This window comes from Eriocheir sinensis, chromosome 28, assembly GCF_024679095.1.
Source record: "Eriocheir sinensis breed Jianghai 21 chromosome 28, ASM2467909v1, whole genome shotgun sequence".
In the NCBI taxonomy this organism is placed as follows: Eukaryota; Metazoa; Arthropoda; class Malacostraca; order Decapoda; family Varunidae; genus Eriocheir; species Eriocheir sinensis.
Genome location: NC_066536.1, coordinates 11,279,818 through 11,295,178, shown reverse-complemented (window position 1 = coordinate 11,295,178; position 15,361 = coordinate 11,279,818). Strand labels below are relative to the sequence as shown.

At 43.4% G+C, this 15,361-nt stretch overlaps 1 long non-coding RNA gene across 8 annotated transcripts in view; it reads left to right on the top strand.

The window, feature by feature from the left end:
- The first annotated feature begins 465 nt into the window (after positions 1-465).
- The window catches only part of LOC127004506 (uncharacterized), a 66,202-nt gene continuing 51,306 nt past the window's right edge, over positions 466-15,361 (top strand). For 2 of the 8 annotated variants that reach the window (XR_007757860.1, XR_007757859.1), the window contains exons 1-2: positions 484-773; positions 3,430-3,584. This is a non-coding gene — a long non-coding RNA (uncharacterized LOC127004506). Of the gene's footprint in view, positions 774-3,429; positions 3,589-4,068; positions 4,415-15,361 lie in introns of those variants that run through there. The other 6 variants (XR_007757864.1, XR_007757861.1, XR_007757863.1 and 3 more) reach the window with 6 other exon arrangements.

The window sequence follows — 15,361 nt, the reverse complement described above, 5'->3', positions numbered from 1 at the left end:
GAATCTCTCACATACTGTTCATCCCGTTTTCATACATGTTTATGCGTGTCTCTGTGTCTTGATGTAATGTCTCTTAATTGCGTAACGAGGGTGTTTTCATGTGTGTTTAGTGCATTGCGGCATGGGAACAAAAGATTTATACACAGACTTGCCTATGAATATTGGTTACTCTACCAATTTAAAACAGCGAGGGAAACATTGCCGCTATCGATTTAAAATCTGATTGTTGTTTGTGATTGCGGATAACAACATTACGATCGTACGCCTGGCAGGGACTGAAACTGAATGTTTTGACATTTGTTTGATACAAATAAGCTTATATTAATTCATAAAGCCCAAAATAGTATTCAGTAATACATTAGAATTAAATAAATAGCACTTTTGCATGCACACTAGCCAATCATAAGCCTCAAGGATATCCTAATGGTGTGTTTACCATACAACGTTTTTCCACAAGCGTTCCTCTGTCCGATTTCACTCTTCGATTTTATCTTCCGAAGAAAAAAAACTTTATTTGGTCAAGAGATGTTTACATAAGCTGTAGTTTTGCTGATCAGGCTATGTAATTTAATATAAAGGGATCAATGAGGCAATATATCAGGGCTCAGTTGTAAATTCCCGGTCTCCCCGTGTGCTGGGGCGGGCGGCGCCGCGGCGGGGCGGGCGTCGGGACGCGGGGCCGCCAGTGGGACCGTCACCGCCGTGGAGGAGAAGCGTTGTGTGTCGTGCGCGGGGGCGATGCGGTAAATTTTAAGGAAACCAGTGTGACATGGGTGAGTGTCCCGTGGTCCGTGAATGCAGTTTGGCACAGTGGGGCGTGTGTCGGCGGGGGAGTCCCGGAAACCCTGGACCCGTGGCCGCCAGGCGGGTGACAGCCGCTGTGACAGGTGGTGGCCGCGGGGCTGTCCTGGGGCCCAGGCACACCCCAGGCCAGCACCCGGGGCTGGCTGCTGCAGGCCAGTGGTGGACCAGTGCCAGGCCTCAGCCCACCTTAACACAGCACGATAGAGCCCTGACTGATCATATAGTCTGTTACAGGGTTTCTCTTATTATGAATTTTGAATTATATCACTATCTCTTGAGTTATCTTTTATTACTATCATTCTAATTGTTTTCTATTACTATTACTATTGATTACCATTACTTAATCATCAATATATAAACAGAAAAGTAAATCATAATGTGTAATTTAAAACAAACCAGAAAGTAAAGGAGGCATGTGTTGGTTTGAAATATTGAGGTATAAGTGCTAGTAGATAACAGGAGTTCTCTTTGAATACTTAAAGGAGAATTGTTTAAGAAAGTAAAGATAATGGCAACAAATAGGACATCATATAATATCGAAAAGTTGTTCCAAAACTTTATCAGGGATGACATATTACAAAGATGTAGCAATGCCATCAAGTAAACATAATAGATAATAAAATATGTAGATATATTACAGAGAACAGAAAAAATGGGATTTATAGGCAAAGCTAGAGTACACCAACACACTATCATATACCGTACCCATCTTCAGCCAAATATCCTTTACCCTTGCACAGCCCAGTTATTGTGTCCCTGTCCCAGTCCTCACCTTTCAGCCCCACAAGGCATCCTCCCACAGAACTTGTACTCCTTTCCTCATGCACCTCTGAATGCTGTCCTCTGTTGTTAGCAAGCTCACTTTTATGTATAGGTAATCCACTCAAGTTTAAACCTACATATTGCAATTAATCTTATTAATGTGATGTCTTGTGCTAAAATTCACCAATTTTATTGGTATCAGGTCTTGTTTTACATCCTTTACACCCCATCTTTCCATTACATCTTGCCACTCCTTCACATCCTGCCACATCCCTTCATCTATTCCCTATTTTTAGCATTTTTCTCTGTTGCTTCCCAAGGTCTGTTATTAACTATCCTGCCTCTAATTATTACCATGACTGGCTTTATTGATCTACTCCAGAAGTTATGCATAATTCCTCTTACACCTTCGTGGTGTATTGGTTAGCTTAGCCTAGTAACATTCTCGGGCTTGGGTTCGAATCCCAACCCAGGCAGTCTATGTGGAGCCCACCCTCTCTGGTAGATAAATAGGTACTGGTACCTGGAAAAACCTGGGGAAGGCACACAGTGGTGACCTGAATATCACACCTTTCGTGTGTCCTGTGTTAATGGGCTCTTACTCACCACAAAGTCATGGGCCAAAGAGGTGGATATCAGCACAGAGGCCACACACAAATATAAAGTATTCTCACAAATTTCCCTTTACCTCGAGGTGTTCCTGATGCTCAGTGTGCAATTGCTTTTAGCTATCTTTTGCCGTAAAAGAGACAAATAATGTGAGAATACTTCATATTTGTGTGTGGCCTCTGTGCTCATATATCCACCTTTTTGGCCCTTGACCTTATAGTGAGTAAGAGCCCATTAACACAGGACATTGTACACACATTTTGCCTCTAATTAGAAAATAAATATTCTAATGAGGGTATTTAGACCATATTTGTATATGCTTTGATTATTTCAGCAAGTTGTTGGTCAGTTTGAGGAATACTTTATTTTCAAGCTTTAATCATCTTAGGTAATTTTAATGTAATTTTTGTAATTGAGAATTCAATTTAAAATGTGTAGTTTTTCAAATTTATTATGAGTACAAATACATCTCAAGTAGATCATTAGTAAATTACTTGGTGGCAAGTTGTTTTGTCAAGAACTTAAGTTTAGTATGTCAGAGGAAGAGAAGACAAACCTGACTAATAGATCATGTCATTTCATGGATGAGAACAGTGTCCTTCTATACTGTAAAAGGAGCATGAGAAAAGTCTGTATCCAACTCATGAATACATTACATAAAGTCATCAGTTACAAGGGTTTATGTTTATGGCACTACAATAAATGTTACCATTATCCAAACACTAAACTTCAACTTTCTCTCCCCCCCCTCCTTCATACCCACTATCACCCTCCCCCTGCCTTTTAACCTTTGCTTCTCCTTATTATCATACACTCTTTTATCCTCCTTTTCCTGGACTACTACCACTTCCTCTTCCTCATATTGGTTCCCATCCTCAACTTTTGTACCCACGTTCACATCCTCCTCCTTATCTTATTGCTCCTTCTCCTCTTCGTCTTTCACATCCTCTGTCACCACTCATATTTCCTTTCCCCCCTTCTATCTTGTCCACCTATTCATCTTCCTGATCTTCTTCCTTTATCACTACCACCTCCTCCTCCACTGTCACCTAACATCCATCTCCTCTACTACCTCCCCTTCTACTGGCCATTCCTCTTTGTCCTCTCTCACCAACACTATCACCCCTTCTTTTTCCTCCTCCACCACCACTACCACCTCATTCTCCTCCATTATTACCTTGTCTTCCCTCTCAACCACCACCTCCCCTTTCCACTGCCCCTTCCACCACCTACCCTTCCTCCTTCCTGGCCCAGAGGTGGAGGTGTTGTATGCCTACGAGCCGCAGCATGAGGACGAGCTCCGCCTCTGCGTTGGGGACACCATCACCAATGTCTCCCGCCAGGAGACTGGGTGGTACCGGGGCACCGTCGGCCCCAACTCCGGCGTCTTCCCCGACAACTTCGTCAAGGTAGGTGTGGCTGATGAACAGTTGGGTGTGTGCCTGTTGTATTGTTGTGGGTTTCGTTGTTCTTTGGGGGATGGTATTTTATGCACTGCAACTCATGTCTTTTTCTTACTTGTAGTAAATATTTTTCTCTCTTTGTTGGTCCAGTAATTTTTTATTTATTTAAAGATTAAATGTTGTATTGTTGACTGATATGTACATTCACTTATATATTCGTGGAGTTGAACTTAATATGGTCGTTAGCTATTCGGTCATGGTCATTAGTTCATCATGTTTATTTGCTCAAGATGTATAGTTGGATAATATGGTCATTAGTTAATTGGGTTTATCATTAGTTCAAGATGTCTAGCTGGAGAATACAAAAAGAAGCTATACAGATGTTAGCAGGTGCCCCCCCCCCCCCCTCCCCCCCATACACAGTCGTGCCAAGTTACCCTAGTCCTGGATTTTGGCTGCCTAGTGCTAGAACAGTATTAAACCATTCCAGCCAGTAAGGCCCATCTGAGTGTCATGGAAGTGCTCTGTACTCGACTAGACAGGAAGGAGGGCGAGGCGGCATTGAGGCTCAGTGGTGTCAGTGGCTGCTCGTGCCAGGGACTCGTGGCAGCACTTGTAATGATGCTTCCATTTTTGTTCTTGTATTGTGAATGTTACTATGTTAGTGTGGGCCAGTCTGTCTATCTGTCTGTCTCAATCTTAGTAACATTATGTGTGTGTGTTTGAGTGGAAGTATTAGAGGAAGGGTGAATTGTTTAGATAAGGTCAGTTATTACCCACCCACACATTTTAAGGCTATCTAAAATTAGGGTATTATGAACACAAGATAAGATCAGGATTCTTACGTATTACTGTAAAATAATTTTTGTTATTATTATTATTATTATTATTATTATTATTATTATTATTATTATTATTATTGCTGATTTGGTAATGCCATCAAAGGTTAAATTGCACAAATTAAAAAGGTAGGCCCTCCTTGACAGCAATTTTTTATATCAGTCCTCCTCCTCCTCCTCCTCCTCCTCCTACTACTACTACTACTACTACTACTACTACTACTACTACTACTACTACTACTACTACTACTACTACTACTACTACTACTACTACTACTACTACTACTACTACTACTACTACTACTACTACTACTACTACTACTACTACTACTACTACTACTACTACTACTACTAATGGTGATGATTACGTTGATGATTAGGGTGACTTTCTTCCGGCATTTTTTAAACACGTAGGCTGTAGAAAATGTAAATGTGACCTGTGTGAATCTGAATCATGCTCTTTATCTACATCCTCACTCCACGAGCATATCTTCTTACTCCCACACCTTCACTCCCCTCCAACCCCCCATCTTCCACCTGTACCTCGACACCTGCTCACATCTATTCTCTGCCTTTCTCGTCTTCATCCCTCACTCATTTTACCCCTTCGTTTGCTTCTCCCACTCCCATCTTCCACCTGTACCCCGACACCTGCTCACATCTATTCTCTGTCTTTCTCGTCTTCATCCCTCACTCACTTTTCCTCTTTCTCCGTTGCTCCTCCCTCTCCCCTCCTACCGCTGCTCCTTCGACTTCCTTGACACCTGCACACGCATTCCTCCTCCTTGTCTCACCACCCCCTTCCTTCCCCTTCCTTCACTCTTTCTTCTCCTCCAGTTTTTCTTCACTCCTTTCATCCTTCTCCTCCTCCCCACCCCCCCATTTCCTCACACCTTCAGCAAACACCATTATACCAGCTTTTCGTGTGACGCGCAGATGACTGTTTATTCCCTCTGATAACGTTACTCTGTGTGTGTGTGTGTGTGTGTGTGTGTGTGTGTGTGTGTGTGTGTGTTTATTCCGTGTAGCTTATGACGTCGGTAGGATCTGTTGAGGGCTCTGCGGCTCTGCTCCAGTTTGTTAGTGGCGCGACCGAATTTTTTTTATAATCTGTCGCGATATTTGACTCATGCTTGGCTTATGCTGCTCGCCCCCCCCCCACCCTTCCCCTCCAGTGCCCCCTCTTGACCACACTCGCAGAAGGTAGGGTTGATTAAAGCTCTACGAAGCATGAGGGTTATCTTACGCCACTCGGTAATGGTTGTAAATGCCCTGTTTTTTTTGTGGCGGGATTCGAACCCTTTCTGCGGGATTACCATGTCCGCGTGTCGACCGGTGCTGTGTCCTCCACCTGTCCACCTAATTAGAGCCACAAAACATGTAAGGCTTCCTCCTCCTCCTGCTCCTCCTCCTCCTCCTTTCGCTTCTCATCCTGACCTACTTGAGGTGTGCATCTCTTTGACATTTTCTCTCTCTCTCTCTCTCTCTCTCTCTCTCTCTCTCTCTCTCTCTCTCTCTCTCTCTCTCTCTCTCTCTCTCTCTCTCCCCCCTTTGGGTTGAAAAAGCAATCTGTTAGTATCAGAGAGAGAGAGAGAGAGAGAGAGAGAGAGAGAGTCCGGTTCCTGCTTATTGCAAAACTAACGGCAACGGAAGTGAGATATTTCAACTTCGTCATAATGCACCCTTATTAGTCGTACCTCTCTCTCTCTCTCTCTCTCTCTCTCTCTCTCTCTCTCTCTCTCTCTCTCTCTCTCTGTGTGTTTTTGTTTCCTTTCTCATCTCCTCCCTGCCCCCCCTTCCCCCTCCCCCCACTCATTCTCCAAACACACCACCACCACCACCACCAACGCTCGCTTCATTTCGTAATTATAGTTTCCGGTATGTGGCCTAATCGTGTTTTTGTCTCCTATGCCAACCAACTCGACCCGACAAGCGAATATGCGCCTAGCAAGAGCGTACTGGTAGAGTCTGTAAATTGCCATACCCTGCAACGGTACCGACTTTCTCATTAGTTATTTCTAAATGCAAAAAAAAAAAAAAAAAGTAAAATGCGTAGGTGTTTTTTTTAGTTCATGGTAGAGAAGCATTGTTAGACTCCACCCACGGTCAAATAAATCCCCCCCCCCCCCACCCAGGAAAGACCCGCAACTCCTAGGAAAGCCTTGCCAAATGTGTGGGTAATACCAGATTTTTGTAAGGAAGGAAAATGAGTATAGGAGTCAAAAAGTGTGTCCAAATAAGTGTTTAAGTGAGAGGCCCGCAGTGACCGTTAATCTTTCTCACTTATTTGGACACACTTTTTGACTCCTTACAATAATCTGGCATTACATGTGTGCTTGGGCGACGAAATGTTTAACTATATGTCCGTTTATCTTTGCTCTGGGTCCCTTTCCATCCACGCACGCACCCATCATCTCCATCATCATCATCATCTTCCTCCTTCCTCTTGGTCTCCCATACCCAGCTTCCCACTTCACCTCATCCTCAGACTCTCCCGTGCATCCTCTCCGCCTCACTCACATACCCCATCACCACCTCATCTTCATACACTTCCTCACATCCCTCTTTTTTTTTTCATACTCATATCCTCCACCTTACCTACCCTTCCTCTCCTTCATCTCTCTTCATCTCTTCATCCTACTTACCTCATCTCATTCTCCCTTATTCACCCCCAAACTCTTCCACATGCACGCCCTAAACGCCTTCTACTTTAACCACCTCCTCCTCCTCCTCCTACTCAGTTCTCTCTCCACTCTTTAATACTCTGCCTGTTTTATGTTCTAACAACTCTTTAAGTCTTCCACATAAACACCAACACTCAGTCTCTTCTATCCCTCTTTAACACGCGCCTCTGCCTGCTAACACACACACACACACACACACACACACTATCAATCTTACAGACACAATCACACACACACACATATACGTAGCTACAAACTCCCACACTTCATACACTCCCACGACCTTTTGCAGCCTCCCACGCCACGCCACACCACGCTATGCTATCCTGTCAGTCAGAGGCACAAGCGTTCGCCTCACACGCAGGGTAATGAGAGAGAGAGAGGGAGAAGGAAAACAATAGTAGTGAGAGAGAGAGAGAGAGAGAGAGAGAGAGAGAGAGAGAGAGAGAGAGAGAGAGAGAGAGAGAGAGAGAGAGAGAGAATAGTGAAATACCACCGCAAAATACGCTTTGATTAGAGACAATAGATCATTAGTATTATTTTTGGTGTGTCGGTAAGAGTGGTGTATATTCTCTTGTTAATATCATCTGCAGTATTTGTGTTTCTTTCTTTCTTTCTTTAGGTGTTTTATACTGGTTTGTTTTTAATCGTTTTTAGGTTAAAGTTGTTGCCGTGTAATATATATACTGTGTGCGATGACACTGTAAGGAAATTCACTGATAAGATTAAAGAAAGGAAATGAATGAGAGAGAGAGAGAGAGAGAGAGAGAGAGAGAGAGTAAAGAAGAAGAGGGGGAGGGTAGAGTGTGGATGAGGAGTGGAAGTTAAAAACTCAAAGGATGTGTGGATGGGAGATGAAGGGGAATCGGGGTCAGAGAGAGAGAGAGAGAGAGAGAGAGAGAGAGAGAGAGAGAGAGAGAGAGGAGTGACTTATTAGGGAGCTTGGATCAAGAACGAGAGGGAGAAGTCATGATTTTGAGAAGAGGAGGAGGAGGAGGGGGAGGAGGATGTGAGGGCGGGGGATGAGGAGGAGGAGGAGGAGAGGGTGGTGGGGCTGTACTTCAGTATCGCTCGTAATCACATCGTAAGCTTGATCTGTGTGTGTGTGTGTGTGTGTGTGTGAGAGAGAGAGAGAGAGAGAGAGAGAGATTTGACGTTTTTACGCAGCCATGGATTTATTAATTTCTCTCTCTCTCTCTCTCTCTCTCTCTCTCTCTCTCTCTCTCTCTCTCTCTGAAAGGGTAAGATTCAATCGATTTTTGTGGGATACCGACTGGAGGGAAGGGAGAGGAGGAGGGTGGGACGGAGTGGGCTTGTCGGTGGGCGGGGGGACGTGGGTACAAAGGGAAGCGGGTAGAGAGGGCATGAGGGAGGGATGGGTGAGGAGGGGGTAGGTAATAGGATAAAGGAAGGGGGGGGGGCAGTGTGGGTAAAGGGAAGGGAGAGAATGGAGTTGTTGAATAGATTAGGGCGTTATACCATTTGTCATGTTATTCTGCCTATCAATTTATCTATCAATTTATCTGTCTCTTTATCTATCCATGTCACGTTATTCTGCCTATCTATCCATTTATCTATTAATCTATCTGTATTTGTCTATATCCATCTGCATATCTGTCCTTAGCTATTATCTGTATGTCTGTTAGTCTATCCATGTCACGTTATTCTGCCTATATATATCTATTTATCTATCAATCTATCTGTATTTGTCTATCTATCCATCTGTCTATCGATCTATAACTATCTCTCTAGCTACCAATTTACTTCTGTCTATCTTTCTTTTTTCATTATTTCTCGGTCAGGGTCAGATATTTTTTCTTTATTTTTATGCCCCACCACCACTGCCATCTCCATCACCCACCACCACCGTCACCCACCACCACCACCACCAGACCAATCAATATATAACCCTGTTACCTGCACCCGAGGGGAAAAAAGAGGAAAAGGGCAAGGGAAGCGAGACAGAGAGAGAGAGAGAGAGAGAGAGAGAGAGAGAGAGAGAGAGAGCGCATGTAATCGTCCTTCCCTCCACCACTTCCTTCCTTTCCTCTCTCTACTTCCTCTCCCCTCCTTCCTGTGTCTCTCCTTTTGCTGCTGCATTTGTTCCTTTCCTCCTGTCATCCTCTTTTACCTTCTCCCTTTCCTCTTATTCCTCATGAACGGTAGGGAAGCAACGACAAGGATCAGTGTGTGTGTGTGTGTGTGTGTGTGTGTGTGTGTGTGTGTGTGATGAGAGGAGATATCTATAACTGTTTGATAAGAAAATTCCGTTACATTTGTATTTGCTATCTCTCTCTCACTCTCTCTTTCTGTCGCTCATTGACAAGAAGAAGAAGAAACACGAATAGGAGGAGGAGGAGGAGAGGAATAAGGAGGAGGAAAAGGTATTAGTAGAGACAAAGAAGAAAGAAGATAAATAAGAACGAGAACAAAATGATGAAAAAGGATGAGGATGAGGAGCAGGAGGAGGAGTGCGAAGAGGAGGAGAGGGTAGCGGGAGATCATGTAATTTGCTCTCAACATTAACCGATTGATCGTAAAACGTAAAGGGGAGAGAGAGAGAGAGAGAGAGAGAGAGAGAGAGAGAGAGAGAGAGAGAGAGAGAGAGAGAGAGAGAGAGAGAGAGTTATTGAGATGATTTGCTCAAGTGGAGTGGAAATGTATGTATGTATTTGTATATATGTTAGTATGTATGTATGTATGTTCATGTATATAGCCAGAAGAGGGAACTGGTTGATTCATATAAGCTTCTAGAAACGTAGAATCATCATAGTAATTGCACTACCAGAGGAAAGCATCAATAATAACCAGGGAATGCAGTAATACGGTATAATTATTAAACTTAAGTATCCCATCCTTTTTGATAGCACTAGAATCCACTTATCCCTCAATAAATATAAAGCAAACAGCACAACTCATTCACTTTTGTATTATTATTTATACCCTGTGGAGTTGAAAGTATGCGTTGGGTGATTCAGGCGAGGTAAAGATTTGCATTGTATTGTGAGGAGTGTTGGTAATGAGTGTGAGAGTTTTGTGAGACTAGGCACCGTATTCCCAGAGGCTTTCGGCTTTCGTAACAACCATATATTTCCAAAGGCTACAAAGGAGATTAGTCGGGTTCTCATGAACATTTTTTACTTTTATGGTGGAGAGGCCTTGTAACACTATCGCTATGCTCATAAAACAACCCATGGAAATACCCCCAACATCTACGAAACCCCTATCAAATGTGTGTGTGCGTGGGTGTAAGCTCCGAAATGTTGGAGTATACGGGCTTAGGTATTTAATATAGGAATGGGCAGGGAGAGCTGTGCACGTGGGGCTGGGTTGGAGGCTTATTTATCAATTCCTCAGCTATTCCCTTGACGCACCCTCAAGATATAACACCTCAACCCCTCCCCGTCTCCTCCTTCTCCTCCCTCACACACACCTTCCCCACACACCTGCATATTCCAAGTGACGAAGAGAGAAAATGGTTTTTTCTTCTCAAATTCACCCCCAAAGAATAGAGTTACCGTACCTCTTTTGTGGTCTGTCAAATTAACGCCTCGAAGAGAGTGACACACGCTCTTTTTTTATGATTATATGCCAAAGGGAGACACGGAAACTGTAAACACGGCAAACAAGAGGAAAATAGACGGAAAAAGTGCGTGCTGTATCCTGCGAAATGAACATTTTTTTTTTTACATTTAAGGAAAAAAAACTCAAGGGTAAAAAAAAAAGAAAAGAAAATGAAAAAAAAGCCTTAAAAAGTCACCATATCCAAATAATATACAACATACTTTGATATTCCCCTTTTTAAGAAGCTATTAAGTCGTGCCGGGATTGTGTGAAAAAGGGAGGAAAGGTCATAGAAGAGCTTATCATTGACATTGAAGTTTAAAGTACGGTAATGACAGGTGGTTCAACGCTCACCTTGGTAATTAAAGGTATCGAGTCGTGAGGTGAAAATAAAAGGCAGTGAAAAAGAAGAGTAATTTAAAGCACTCCAATGAAAGTAACAACAACAGCAACAACATCATCATCATCATCATCATCATCATCATCAACAACAAAAACAACAACAGTCTCCACATGTGTCAGCCCTCCCCTTATTAAAGATGGCAAGTCAAAAGAAAGGAACAACATAAAAAAAAACCTGGAAGGGGAGGTTAGTTAAGAGCATACCTGTAAAATACCTTCCATACTTAATTAAGCCGTAAAGATGGCGGAGAAAAAGTGCGAGGGAAGGTTATTCAATGCCATAGCTGCAAAATTAAAACCCAATTAATCTTCAAAGATGTCTTATTACGCGCAGTCCCTTTTTTATTCATATTTGGTCGAATGAAGGTAAAAATATGAAAGGGAGGGTTATTGAAGAGTTTAAAAATATCTCCTCCTCCTCCTCCTCCTCTTCCTCCTCCTCCTCCTCCTCTTAGTAGTAGTAGTAGAAGTAGTAGTAGTCGTGGTAGTAGTAGTAGTAGAAGTAGCAGCAGTGAAAGCAGTAATTGAGGTGGAAGAGAAGAAGGTGCAGTGCTGGCAAGGGTATATGAAGAAGTCAGCCAAGGAGATAAACGTTATTGTGGGGCTGATAAGATAAAGATAAAACTTGCCATACTTTTACACTGCTCAGTGTGCTAGGCAATGTGTTTGCCTACCCATTGCTGCTGCGAATTCGCAGCCAGCTGCTGAAGTTGCAGAGATCTGGACAGTCTGGGTTCACGCCTGGTAAGTCAGCAACTGACCCTATCCTAGCGCTTGGCGTATTGGTGGAGCGCCCGCGTGAGTTTCGACAGTGGATGCTTGCAGCCTATGTCGATCTCGAGCAGGCGTATGACTCAGTGCATCGCGAGGCACTGTGGGATCGTTTGCGACTTCGTGGGATTTCTGCAAGGACTATTGGTTTGCTGACTGGCCTGTATTATGGGGCTGAGAGGCTGTAAAAGTGTGTGTTGTGTGTGTGTGAGTGGGGCTTGTCCAACTTCTTTCCCGCGTGAATGCGGGACTGAGGCAGGTCTGTGTTCTTGCCCCATCACTTTCCAACACTTGTATGGACTGGGTACTAGGCAGAGTTGTGGACCAGAGTCATTGTAGAACATCCATTGGCAATACCAGGATCACTGACCTTGTTTTTGCCGATTATGCAGTAATCCTTGCGGAGTCGCTGGAAATTTTGGTGATGGTTCTCGAGGCGTGGCACGAGGAGACGAAGCCCTTGGGCCAAGCAGGTGTTTGAAGGCTTGCTAGATGAAACAACATTTACAATGTGCTCATGCGTGTGGCGAGGACACGAGATCTCAAAAAAAAATTCGCATACCTTGGTAGCACAGCTCAGGACAACGGTGAGTCTTGCCAGGAAGTCTTACGGCGGATTGGCGTGGCACACGGATCTTCAAGTCTCTTGTGCTCGTTGTATTACTCTATGTCTGTGAGACATGGACACTGAATCGGGACTTAAAACGGTGGATTGATGGATCTGGTAATGTGTCTACGCAGAATTACGGGATATAGCTGGAATGACTTTGTGTCAAACCGGCGACTACATCGTGAGACTGATTAGACATATATTACCTGCATTTTCCGTCACCGCCAACTCAGGCCATACGGGCTCGTGGCACGTTGCCCAGAAGCCTACCCTGCTCATCGGGTTGTCTCTGTAAGAGACAATCCTGAGTGGAGGAGGCAAAGGGGACGCCCACAGAGTTAGTGACTTGAGCAAGTCGATAGATCCTGCCAGAAGGTACTCAGGATGGGAAGGGCGCCTGCATGGAGACTCGTCCGGCGTATGCCCCCATTGATTGATTGATTGATTGTCATGGGAGAACAAAGCAAGAGTCACCGACGTAAATGTCTCGTATTATACTATTACTAGACATTCACTTTCCGGCTCTTGCCCCTCGTTCTATTTTTTTCTTTACAGGAGCAACGCGTTTCGGGCTTCATTGGTATTTTGTTTGTTTTTCCCCTTGAGCTGCTTCCTTTACTGTAAAAAAAAGAGTAGACGGGAATACTCTTATAAGACCTGAGTATGAGGACTTAATAGGGTGTAAGAAAAAAAAAGATGGAACAAAGGAAAGGAATCAGAGAGAGAGAGAGAGAGAGATTTACGCGGGTACTGTTATCAGAGGGCGAAAAATGTGAGCCCTTTGGAGGAAAAATAAAATGAGTCAGAGGAGATAAGGAGGGAAAAGGAGGAAGGAGGAGGAGGACGAAGAGAAATGGAACGGACATAGTGGAGGAAAGGTCGGAAAAGGAAAAATGAATCAAGGAGGAAATACCGAGGAGAGAGAAGGAGGAGGAGGAGGGGCAGGAGTAAGAAGCGGGAACAAAGGAGAGAGACGAGAAGGATATAGGGAAGGAATACAAAAAGGGAGATAAAAAGAGGAGGAGATGCAACATAAGGAAAGCGGAAATTGAGACATGGAAAGGAAAGGAATAGAAAAAAAAAGTAGAAAGAGATGAAGGGGACGAATAAGTAGGAAATAACAGGAAGAGAGAGAGAGAAAAAAAAGGGGAACGTAGATGTAAGAAGAAGAAGAGGAGGAGGAAGAGGAAATAAAATAGAGTATAAGAAAGGTAGGAAGAAGTGAGGGAAAGGAAGGCAATGGAAGGTGGAAGAAGAAGAAGAAGAGGAGGAGGAGGTAATAGTAATAAATGAATAAGAAAAGTAAGAAAAGGAGAGGAACGGAACGGAAAGAATAAAAGAAAATAGGAAATAGGAAAAAAGAATAAGTGTGTGAAGAAAGAATGATATAGATAAGAGAAGGAAAAGAACGAAAAAAGGAGGAGGAGGAGTAAAAATGAAAAAAAAGGAAGAAAAAAACTAGGAAATTGAAAGAAAGGAATCCCCCAAAATAAAAAAAAGATAAAGACAGGGAAGAAGAGGAGGAGGAGGAGGACAGGATAGAAGAGGAGGAGGAAGAGAGGGAGGCATGGGGTACAGAGGAAGAAGCAGGAGCAGGAAGGGGTATGACAGACCACACTCACACCCATCATTGTTCCCCTTCCCTCTTCCCCTTTCCGCCCTTCCCCCTTCCCCTCCCCCTCAGAAGGCCGGCTCAGGCATTGTGACCCGCTGAAGGGGGGGAGGGAGGGGAAGGAGGTGGGGATAGGAAGGAAAGAGGGAAGCATGTCTCATTATGTCGGCATTTTTAAGCAAGGTACGTAATTGGTGTAGCCGGTTGTTAGAGAGAGAGAGAGAGAGAGAGAGAGAAAGATGCTGCAAATTGCGTTGTAGTTATATAGGTACTGAGGGTACGTTCCATTTATTATTATTATTATTATTATTATTATTATTATTATTATTATTATTATTATCATTATCACATTGGGCGAGGTAAGTATTCACGCCACTGTTCACTGTACCGTACCAATGTTAACTTAATACATTTTTCTGAAAGAGTTGCTAGCACTGTGGTAGCCATAGTGACGGCTTGACGCGGGTTTGGACGGCGACGAAAATAGCAATGATAGTGATGAATGATGATGATGTTGATTGTAATGATGTTAACATACTACAGCAACAAATACTACTATACTACTATTACTACTACTACTACTACTACTACTACAACAACTACTACTACTACTACTACTTCTACTACTACTACTACTACTACTACTACTACTACTACTACTACTACTACTACTACTACTACTACTACTACTACTACTACTACTACTACTACTACTACTACTACTACAACAACAACAACAACAACACTGCTGCTGCACTATCATCTTTACTAGCCGGCTCATACTTAAAATAAATCTACATCATACATAACAAATATACGCATTCTCGTTTTTCATTTTTCATTTGGAGAGAGAGCAAGACAGGATTAGAGAAAAACGACAACAAATGAAAAGGTAAAGGTTAAATTGGGGGTTATACGCTATGGCTGCGCGTGTTGGAAATGTATAAAACTTAACCAAAAGTGATATTACGGTGGACTGTTGATGTTGTTGTTGTTGTTGTTGTTGTTGTTGGTGGTGGTGGTGGTGGTACTGGCGCTTGTACTGGTGTTGTTTATAATGGTACTGTTTATTAGACAAGAGGAATGAATGGCAGTGGGTGGTAACATTACGTAATATTACTAAACAAGGACCAGTGTGGGGCAAACGCTAAATGCTGGGCTGATAATGGTGGTGGTGGTGAGTGGAGGTGATGAGTTCAATTACCTGTACGTATAGCGGTAATTATTATCCCTCCCCCCACCAGGTAAATATTGGCTGTCTCTTCCTTCCTCTCCCTTCTCCTCCTCTGTCTCCTTACCCC